Raw genomic sequence first — 10,664 nt, 5'->3', positions numbered from 1 at the left:
CACAGTGCCTATGTACATCTGTAAGTTTCAGGCTCAGCTTCTGCTTTTGACGAACCTGATTTGGAAAAGGATGTATAACATCCATTACATACCTGTTTCAAACACAGTCTGTTTCTAAAATTACACATCTCTTTGCAAATAAATATCAACTATTAATAGCTAAAAGATGCCACTGGGATGGGCTCCGAAGTCTGCTGTTCTCATGGCCACCCCGAGACATATTTTAAGGCATCATTTTTAATCTTGGGGCTTTAAGAACATCTTCTTTGCTTTAACTGGTTCTATGTCTCCAATTCCATCTTCTTCATAATTGACATGGTCTCTTTTCTTGGCAAACTTTTTTCCAGTTGTCCCCCCAAGATCTCATATCTTCTAGCCATTTCCTCACCTGACACATCAAGCTCTACTATTTCATCTTCATCTTCGGCTTTATTCGTAGCATTCCTCTGAAGCATCAGTTTCTCAACTTCAGGATTAAATCCTCTGAATGACATGCCTCCACACAGATCTTCACACTAAAGAAGCTCTGCTCCTCTCTTATGACACTCTCTTTCTCTTTAAGCTCTGGCAAATCCAAGTTCCCGTGCTCTTCACTGATGATCTTCTTTTCTTCTTCCTCTAGTTGTTTCTTGGGTTCCAAGTCCAGTCCCCTTTGCATGAACTTCATGCACATCAGGTTCTTTCATGAAGTTGGTCTTGCGTTCAGCCGCCATGCTGGCTGCAGCTGCTGGCATCCTATTCTTTAATCTTCTGAAAAGAAAAATTTTTGAAACTTTATTATAATAAAGTGTTTATTGTTGTAAAAGACTTGTACCATAAAATTTGCCCTTTTAGCCATGTTAAGTGGACAACTCAGAGGCATTAATTACACTCACAATATTGTACAACCTTCTGTTTCCAGAACAGTTTTGTCACTTCAAACAGAAGCTCTGCCACCATGTAAGTAAGAACTTCCATTCTTCCTCCTCCACCCCTGGCTGCCACCATTCTTTTTTTTTCTTTTTCTTTTATTTGTTCTAATTAGTTATACATGGCAGTTGAAGGCACTTTCACACATCATACACAAATGGAGTATAGCTTCTCATGTTTCTGGTTGTACGTGATATAGAATCACATCAGTCATGTGGTCACACATGCACCTGGGGTAATAATGTCTACTCTTCTTCCCACCCCATACCTGGCTCCCCTCCTTTCCCTCCCCTCTGCTTAATCCAAAGTGACTTTATTCTTCCATAGCCACGCTCCTTATTGTGAATTAGTGTCAAAATATCAGAGAAAACATTTAAACTGTGGTTTTTGGAATTGGCCTATTTTGCTTACTGTAATATTCTCAACTTTCACTCATTTACTGGCAGATACCATCACTTCCTTCTTCTTTAAAACTGAGTAATATTCCATTGTGCATATTGACCACATTTTCTTTATCCGTTCCTCTGTTGAAGGAAACCTAGGTTGGTTCCATAGTAAAACTCTTGTGAGCTGAGCTACTTTATAGCATTGATGTGGTTGCATCACTGTAGTATGCCGATTTTAAGTCCATTGAAAATAGACTGAGAAGTGGGATAACTGGGTCAAATGATGGTTTCATCCCAAGTTTTCTTAGGAATCTCCATACTGCTTTCCATGCTGGTTACATCAATTTGCAGTTCTACCAGCAATCTATGAGTGTGTCTTTTCCCCCACATCCTCACCAACTTTTATTTTTTCTTGTCTTCTTGATAATTGCCATTCTGACTGAAGTGAGATGAAATCTGAGAGTAGTTTTGATTTGTATTTCTTGAATTGCTAGAGATGTTGAACATTTTTTTCACATATTTGTTGGTACATCTTCTGAGAATTGTCTGCTCAGTTCCTTAGTCCATTTATTGATTGGGTTATTTGGTTTTGTGGTGTTAAGATTTTTGAGATCTTTATATATCCTGGAAGTTAGTGCTCTATCTAATATGCATGTAGTAAAGATGTTTTGCCACTCTGTGGGCTCTCTCTTCACATTATTGATCATTCCCTTTGCTGAGAAGAAGATTCTGAGTTTGAATCCATCCCATTTATTGGTAAGAATATTGTTTTATGGCCCAGAATGTGATCTGTTTCAATGAAAGTATGAAGTGCCCTTAAAGGGAACAGGAGTTCTGTAGTTGTTGGGTGTTGTATTCTATAAAGTCAGTTAGGCTGAGGTAGTTGATACTGTTCCTCCAACCTTCTATTTGCCCATTTAATGTATTTACTGAGAGACAGGTATCAAAATCTCCCACAATGGTTGGTAACTGTTTCTCCCTTTCATTCTGTTGATTTTTGCTTTATATATTTTGAAGCTCTGTTACTAAGTGCAGGAGTATTAATTATTGTCAGATCTTTCTTCAAGATTTCTATTTATGGTAATACTTTTGCAGTTTATTTTATCTGATATTAATACAGCAGTTCCAACTTTTCATTCTTCATTTTTGCATTATTATTTTCCTGACTTTTTAACTTTCAATCTATCTATATCTTTAGATTTTAAGCACATCTCTTGTAGACATGATTGTCTTGATTTTTTTGACCCATTCTGATAATCTCTGCCTTTTAACTGGGTGTTTAATTCATTCTGTCCAATGTATTACTGATATATTTGGACTTAGACCTCATATTTTGCTCTTTGTTTCCTGTTTCTACCATCTGACCTTGGTCTTCTGTTCTTCCTTTTCTGTAATCTTAAATTTTAACCATCAACTTAAGAGTTAATGTTTTTATTTAAAAAGTAAAAAACTTCTAAGGCCATCATTTTTTTTGGCACTAAGGGGGTACCCAGGGACACTTAATCACTGAACCACATCCCTAGCCCCCCCTTTTTTAATTTTTAGAGACAGGGTCTCAGTACATTTTTTAGGGCCTTGCTAAGTTGCTGAAGCTGGCTTTGATACTCCTGCCTCAGCCTGAGTCTCTGGGATTGCAGACACATGCCACCACACTTGACTAGTCCATACTAATTTTAACCTCCTCTTATATGCTACAGTTTTGACAAGAATTCCATTTCCATACCTGATAAACCCCACCATACGATGCTGTCATTTTTCTTTAAACTGTAGGATATTTTTAAATGAATTAAGAGAAAAAGTGATAGCTTGAAACTATGCTCCTGCAAATTTACATAGTTACCATTTCTGGCACTCAAATCTTTCTGAGGACCTGATTATCTACTGGTACCACTTTCCTTTAGTCCAGAGACCTTTATTTAGTGTTTCTTGGAGTACAGGTCTGCTGGTGATGGGTTCTCCCAGCATTCCTTTATCAGAAATTATCTCCATTTTCTCTTAATACTTTATATATGTATTTCAATATATAAAGTATATACACATATAAAGTATATACATATATACACACATTATATGTATTCATGTTTATGTAGTCATTTGGTTTTTTTGGCTTGATATAGAATTCTGGTTTGACAATTTTTCCTTTCAGCTCTTGTTTAAAAAAATAAACTTTTTTATAGAACAGTTTTTTTATTTAAAGAAAAATTGCATAGATATAAGGACATAGTTCTCCTATGTTCTACACCCAGCTGGCCTTATTATTACACCTTTTGTTAGTATGGCACACTTATTCAAATTGATGAACCAGTATATTCTGGAAGAGATGATGGAGAAATAGTACACCACTGAGGTCACTTCTTTTTTCAAATTTTTCATAGAATTCACCAGCAAAGCCAACGAAACCCGATGTTTTATCTTTTAGAAGGTTATTAGCTTTTAATTTATTTTCCTTAATAGAAACAAACCTATGCACATTGTCTATTTCTCTCTGTGTGAGTTTGAGTAGGGACCCCATCATTTCAGCTGAATTATCAAATTTGAGGGCATAGAGTGGTTTGTAGTAACTTTTCTATTGTTTTTAATTTTATTGATTTTTCTTTTTTTTTCTTTTTGCTTGCTTTAGGCTTAAATTGCTCTTTTGCTTTGGCTTCTAAAATCTAGATTACTGTTTAGCTCCCTCTTCTCTCGTCTGTATCTTCAGTGCTATATTCCCCTAAGTGCACTAAATGCTTACACAGTTCATTGGATAAATTGTGTAATTTTGATAAATTGTAATTTCTTTTGTTCAATTCAAAACATTCAAAAATTACTCTTGAGACTATTTTTACTCATATGTTATTTACAAATGTATTATTGAATTCCCAAATATTTGGGAATTTTCCAGTTCTCTATTGGAGATTTTCAGCTTAATTTCATTGTGATATAAGAATATATTTTATTTGATTTCTAATCCCTTAAATTTATTGATGACTATTTTATGACACACAGGACATGGTGTGCCTTTCTGAATTTTATGTAAACTTGAATAGAATGTGTACTCTATTCTTTTGGGATAGAGTATTTTAGAATTCCAATAAGATCAGGTTGATTGACAGCACCATTCTGGTCAACTATATCCTTATTGATTTTCTGCCTGCTTCATCTATCAAGCCCTGACAGAAGTGTTTGAAAGTCTCCAACTGTAGTAATTTTGTCAATTTCTCCTTGAGTTATATCCGTTTTGGTGTCACATATTTAGATTTCTGTTGCTAAATGCTTACATATTTAGAATTGCTATGTCTTCTTGGAGTTTGTCCCTCTTTATCCCTGATAATTTTCCATATTCTGAAATGTACTTAAAATTAATATAGCTATTGCAGATTCCCATTGATTAGTTGGTATGGTGCATCTCTAATTGTATCTGGGTCTTCATAATCAAAGTGGCTTTCTTTAGAGAATATATGGTGGAGTCTTGTTTCTTTATTCAGTTTGACATTTTTTCTTTTAATTGGCATATTTAGACTAGTCACATTTAAGTAGTATTTGTTGTATTTATAACTGCTTTCTCTATTTTGCCTTTGTTCTTTACGCATTTTCCCATTTCTCTGGTTATATGAGCATTTTCTATGATTTCGTTTATTCCCTCTCTTAGAATATCAACTATCCTCCTTTATCAGATGTTTAGTGGTTGCCCCAGAGTTTGCAATGTACATCATAAGAATATAAGAACATCCTCAAATAATACTCCACCCTTTCACGTGTAGGGCAGGTACCCTATGATATTGCTCTCATTAATTTCACTTTTTCCTATGCTATAATCACCCAATATATGGTCACTGTTACAACTCTAAACACATGGTTATCTTTTATATCAGGAATAAGACAAAGAAAAGATGGCATTTCACTTTCATTTCTTCTCCAGTGCTCTCATTTTCTTTATATATATATCCAGGTTTCTGACCTACATCATTTTTCTTCTCCTTGAAGAACTTGTTTGAAAGTTTTCTCAGAGCAGGTTGCTGGTGAAAAATTCCCTTTGTTTTTGTTTATATGAGAAACTCTATTTCTGCTTCACTTTTGAAGAATCATTTCACTGTTTTAGTCAGCTTTTGCATCATTTGTGACCAAAATACCCAACAAGGAACAATTTAGAGGAGGAAAAATTTATTTTCACTCACATTTTCAGAGGTTCAGTCCATGGTCATCTGACTCCATAGTGCTGGGCTCAAGCTGAGTCAGAACATGAGGGCAGAAGGTGGCAGAGAAAAGCATCTCAGAACATGACGGCCAGGAAAGAGAGAGAGAGAGAGAGAGAGAGAGAGAGAGAGAGAGAGAGCTTCAGTTCACCAGGAACAAAATACAAGTCTCAAAGGCATGCCCCTAGTTGACCCACCTGTCTACACATATCACTGGGTTAATTCATATCAGTGGATTCATCTAATGATTAGGCTACAACTCTCTCAATCCAACTGCTCCACCTTTGATATTCCTGCATTGTCTCCCACATGAGCTTTTGGAGGACACACCATATCAAACCAAGATACACTGGATAGAGGATTAAAGGCTGGTAGGTTTTTCTTTCAACATTTCAAAATTTCACTCAACTCTCTTTCTAGCACATTTTAGGAGAAGTCCACTAAGATTCTTATCTTTGCTCCTCTAGGAATAAGATTATTTATTTCTTTGAACACCATCTCTTTGGCTTTGATCTTCAGCAATTTGAAAGATTCTAGGTGTAGATTTTGGGTATTTGCCTTGTTTGATGTTCTCCAAACTCCCTGGATCTATTACTTTAGAAAAGTTTTCCATCATTAATATTCGAAGTCTTTTCCTCAACTCTGTTCTATTTTGCTTCTCCTTCTCCTATTCCAATTGCGTATGTTTATCATTTGTAATTGCCCTGTTGTTCTTAAATTTTCTGTTTCAGTTTTTCTTTTCTCTTTCCAATTTTGCCCGAGAAGTTTCTTCTGACCTATCTGTATTAATATTCTCCTCAGTCATGTACAGGGTACTGGTGAGCCCATCAAATGTGTTAAGCATTTATCTTAGTGGTTTTGATTTCCAGTCTTCCTTTTTTTTTTCTTGTTTACCATTTCCATCATCAGCTTACATCATCTATCTTTTCTTTAATATTCTTGTTCAGCTATAACCCTCTATAACCCTTAGCATCTCAATCACAGTTGTTTCAAGTTCCCTATCTGATAATTCCCACAGCTTCATCATCTGAGGGTCTCATTCTAATGCTTGCTTTATGTCCTTAGACTTTCTTTCTTCTTTTTAGTATGTAAGTCTTATAATTATTTTTGATTGAAAGCTAGACATAGTGTACTGAATAATAGGAACTGAGGTAAATAGGCCATTTATTTGGTGAGATTTTGTGCTCATCTGACTAGAAGTTCGGTCAGATGAGCACAAAATCTTTAGTGTTTTCTGTTGCCAAAGAGGCCATAAACTTCAGATTCCTATAATGTCTTTATGTTCATTTCTTGCCTAGAAAGAATTTGTCTTCAACTCTTTCAGCTGTAATTCTCTATAGAGTTGTGTGGAGGCTTTTTGGTTTAGTGGCACAGCAGAGAGGAAGGAAGCATTCTGTGGTCTATGATTAGATCATGGTGTTGAGTGAGCCTGCATTGCTGGGGTGTGACTTTCACTGGTGTTACCTACTTTTCCACCACCAGTAGCACCTTGCATGAGACAAGAGCTGGAGTAGGAGAAACACCTTCCCCCTAGAGGGACAAGGCTCTGGTGAATCCTTGTCCTTGGAGAGTAGGTTTCTGTTCTGGAGAATGGCTGCTCTTTTCACAATGGTTACCTTTCTCCAACCCCTGCCTGAGCCATGAGTGCCGCAGTCCAGCTGTAGCAAAATAGCCAGGGGGTGACGAATAACTTGTGTACGTTGATACAGCAGGAATAGGAGACGTTTATTGTAGGACAACAGAGCTATTTATACATTTTGCACAGCTTATCTTAATTAGCATAAACTAGATACATCAGTCAACCAATAAGGAATCTCCACACTTAATGGCCCGCTTTTGTTACTTCTCAAACCACTCCCTCTGGCATTTTGCCAGGCACCATCCAAACTTGTTTATGAACTCTAACATTTCTCTGGCAAAATACCAGGTGTTATTTTGACTTGTTTACAGACCTTAACACATGAGGGTATCTTCATTGGCTCTTCAGCAAGAGAAGCTAGTAAGGTTCCTGGAGGATGCCTGAGGGCCGGGGCTCTCTAGGGCTGTGTCCCAGGAGATTCTCACTCTCACACTGATTTACCAGCAATTTATCAGAATTACCAATAGGTGTTCCTACCAATTGATGGTTCCTATGGCTTCTGCTTCAGGGGAACAGAGCTGTCCCATGACCCTGGATTCACCTCTTTCTCCAGGTTTCATGGTGGCAGTGTGCCCTGCTACCTCAGTTCCCCCGTGGGGATGTAAAAGTTGCTGGTTTTCCACTTGTTCCTGTTATAAGGCTGGAAGTCACAACTTCCAAGCTCTTCACATGTTGGAGCTGAAACCAGAAGTCTCTTTCAGCACTTTAAAGATCCCTCTCACTATCTTCTGACCTCTATGGCTTCTGGCAGGAATCCAACCATTATTATTTACATGTGATGTATCATTTTTCTCTGGCTGCTTTCAAAAAAATTTGGTATTCAGTTTTTAGCTATCTGATTTGTATCCACTCAGGTCTGTTTTGTTTGTATAAATTGTTGGTAAATTAGTGTGAGAGTGAGAAATTTCTGGAGGATACAGCCTCCGGGAGTCTTTAATAATGTCAGTGCTCTATAAAAATAAAAGTCAGAGAACCATTATAGATTATAAGAATCTAAAGAAACATGACAAGAACATGTAGCATATGATCCTTGATCATATGCTGTACATTTTAAAAATCCTGCTAAAATGGATTTAGGAAATTTTGAATATCAGTATTATACAACTGATTATAGTTTCATATCAATAACAAATTTCCTCAAAGGGATATTTCTATGGTGGTACTAGAGAATTTCCTACTTTTAGCAAAATATTAAAATTGATGAATTTAGCTTAATAATATATGGGTGTCATACTAATCTTCATATTTGCTTGACATATTGCTGAGAGCCATAGCTAAGTAAGCATGACGCATGGCAATTTCCTTGTCAGCCTACCCCATGTTGCTTAGAGGGAGGACTCTCCATTGTGGAAATGGGCTTGCCTTGGACCCAGGTCATTTGCAGTGACATTGCATGAATGTTTGAGTAAGGTGACCCTGCTCAAGGACCAGGCAACAAATTGAATATGATCCTGCTATATATGCACAAATTGCTGCAGACACAGTTAGGGCATGGAAGACTTTACAAGGACATGGAGATTTACAAGGTCAGCTATCTAAGATAATACAGAGAGCTAATGAACCTTACACTGAATTTGTAGATAGGCTTATTAAAACAGCTGCCAGAATTTTGGGGGATACAGAACAAGCAATGCCATTAATAAAACAACTGGCTTATGACCAAGCAAATCGTTGCTGCAGAGAGGTTATTAGACCATGAAAACATGAAGATTTAAACACATATATTAAATTATGTAGAGACATTAATGAACAAGGGCAAGTCTTGGCAGCTGCAGTACAACAGGCTTTAGATGCCAGGCCAAAAACATGCTACAATTGTGAACAAACAGGACATTTTAAAAGGAATTGCCCCATAGGAAAAGGGTTTAACAAAACTAGGTATCAAAGGAATAGAATACCGGGTATTTGCCCACTATGCAGTAGAGGGAGACATTGGGCTAATGAATGCCATTCTCAAACCACCATAGAGGGTATTCCCTTATCAAAAAATGGACAAGGACCAGGTATTTACCCATGATATCGTGGAGAAAGGCATCAGGCTCCATTGCCAAAAAACGGACTGGGGGGCCCAATGCTCCAGGGCCCACAACCACAAATATACGGGGCAGTGGAGGAACCCAGCAACACCATCAGGGTAGTGCCCAGGACACATTGTCCATTAAATCCCTCATCAGACAAACCAGAGGGAGCACAGGATTGGACATCTGCACCTCTGCCAGAGCAGTACTAACTCCAGAGATGGGAGTTCAAATCATTCTCACAGGAGTAAAAGGACCTCTTCCCCAAGGAACAGTAGGCTTATTATTGGGACGCAGTTCTTCTACACTAAAAAGACTTATGATAAGTCCTGAGGTAATTTATCCCGATTATGTAGGTGAAATAAAAATTATAGCTAGTTTTCCAAGAGGTATATCAGTAATTTCACCAGGAGATAGAATAGCATAGTTGTTAATAATACCCAGCCTACATGATAAATTTTCCAGCCATACTGTAGAAAGAGGTTCCAGGGGATTAGGCTCCACAGATGTAGATTGGGCTATGCTGTCTTTAAATTTAGATTCTCACCCAATGCTAAAACTAAATATTCAAGGACATGAGTTTAATGGGCTACTGGACACAGGTGCTGACCTTAGCATCATATCTCGTCAAGAATGGCCAAAACATTGGCCATTACAACAAGCCACTCAAACGCTTCGAGGCCTAGGAGTGACGACTAATCCCCATAGAAGTGCAAAGGTGTTAGATTGGAAGGATCCTGAAGGATGTGAAGGAACTATACAGCCATATGTATTGGATCATCTTCCTATAAATTTATGGGGATTAGATGTCTTAGATCAATTTGGTTTGACGTTAACAAATAACATCAATCCTAATGCGCCCACTACTAGGGCTATACAAGGTTTTAGGAAAGAAAAAAGATTAGGAGAACAATAACAAGGTATAGCAGCACCAATTCAAATAGATCAAGGAATAGATAGACATGGATTGGGTTTTCAGAAGGGGCCACTGAGACAATCAAAATTACTTGGAAATCAGAAAGACCAGTGTGGGTTCCTCAGTATCCCCTGACTAAAGAAAAGATACAAGTAGCCCATGACCTGGTCAAACAACAATTAGTGGAGGGACATATACAACCTTCCGTATCTCCCCATAATACTCCCATTTTTGTCATTAAAAAGAAATCTGGTAAATGGAGATTATTGCAAGATTTAAGAGCCATTAATAATGAGATGGTTATTATGGGACCTGCTCAATCAGGGATTCCTCAATTGTCTGCTTTGCCAAAAACCTGGTGTGTTTTAGCTATAGATATAGATTGTTTTTTTTTTTTTTTCAATTCCAATTCATCCCGAGGATAGTCCACGTTTTGCATTTACTAACCTTGCACTAAATCATGAAGGTCCTGATCAGAGATATGAATGGAAAGTACTCCCTCAAGGGATGGCTAACAGTCCAACTATGTGTCAAATCTATGTTAACAAAGCAATCCAGCCACTTAGAAATCAAAATTCTGAACTACAAATATTTCACTATATAGATGATGTATTATTAGCACAT

The 10,664-nt window shown here is 37.3% G+C and overlaps 1 pseudogene; it reads right to left on the bottom strand.

Annotated features, from left to right (window-relative positions):
- Positions 1-237: 237 nt before the first annotated feature.
- On the bottom strand, positions 238-713 carry LOC113190800 (M-phase phosphoprotein 6 pseudogene; annotated as a pseudogene).
- Between the last annotated feature and the right edge of the window lie 9,951 nt (positions 714-10,664).

Source organism: Urocitellus parryii, chromosome 2 (assembly GCF_045843805.1).
Source record: "Urocitellus parryii isolate mUroPar1 chromosome 2, mUroPar1.hap1, whole genome shotgun sequence".
NCBI classification, from domain to species: Eukaryota; Metazoa; Chordata; class Mammalia; order Rodentia; family Sciuridae; genus Urocitellus; species Urocitellus parryii.
The sequence above is the reverse complement of the archived record's forward strand: the minus strand, read 5'-3'. Positions and strand labels throughout refer to the sequence as shown.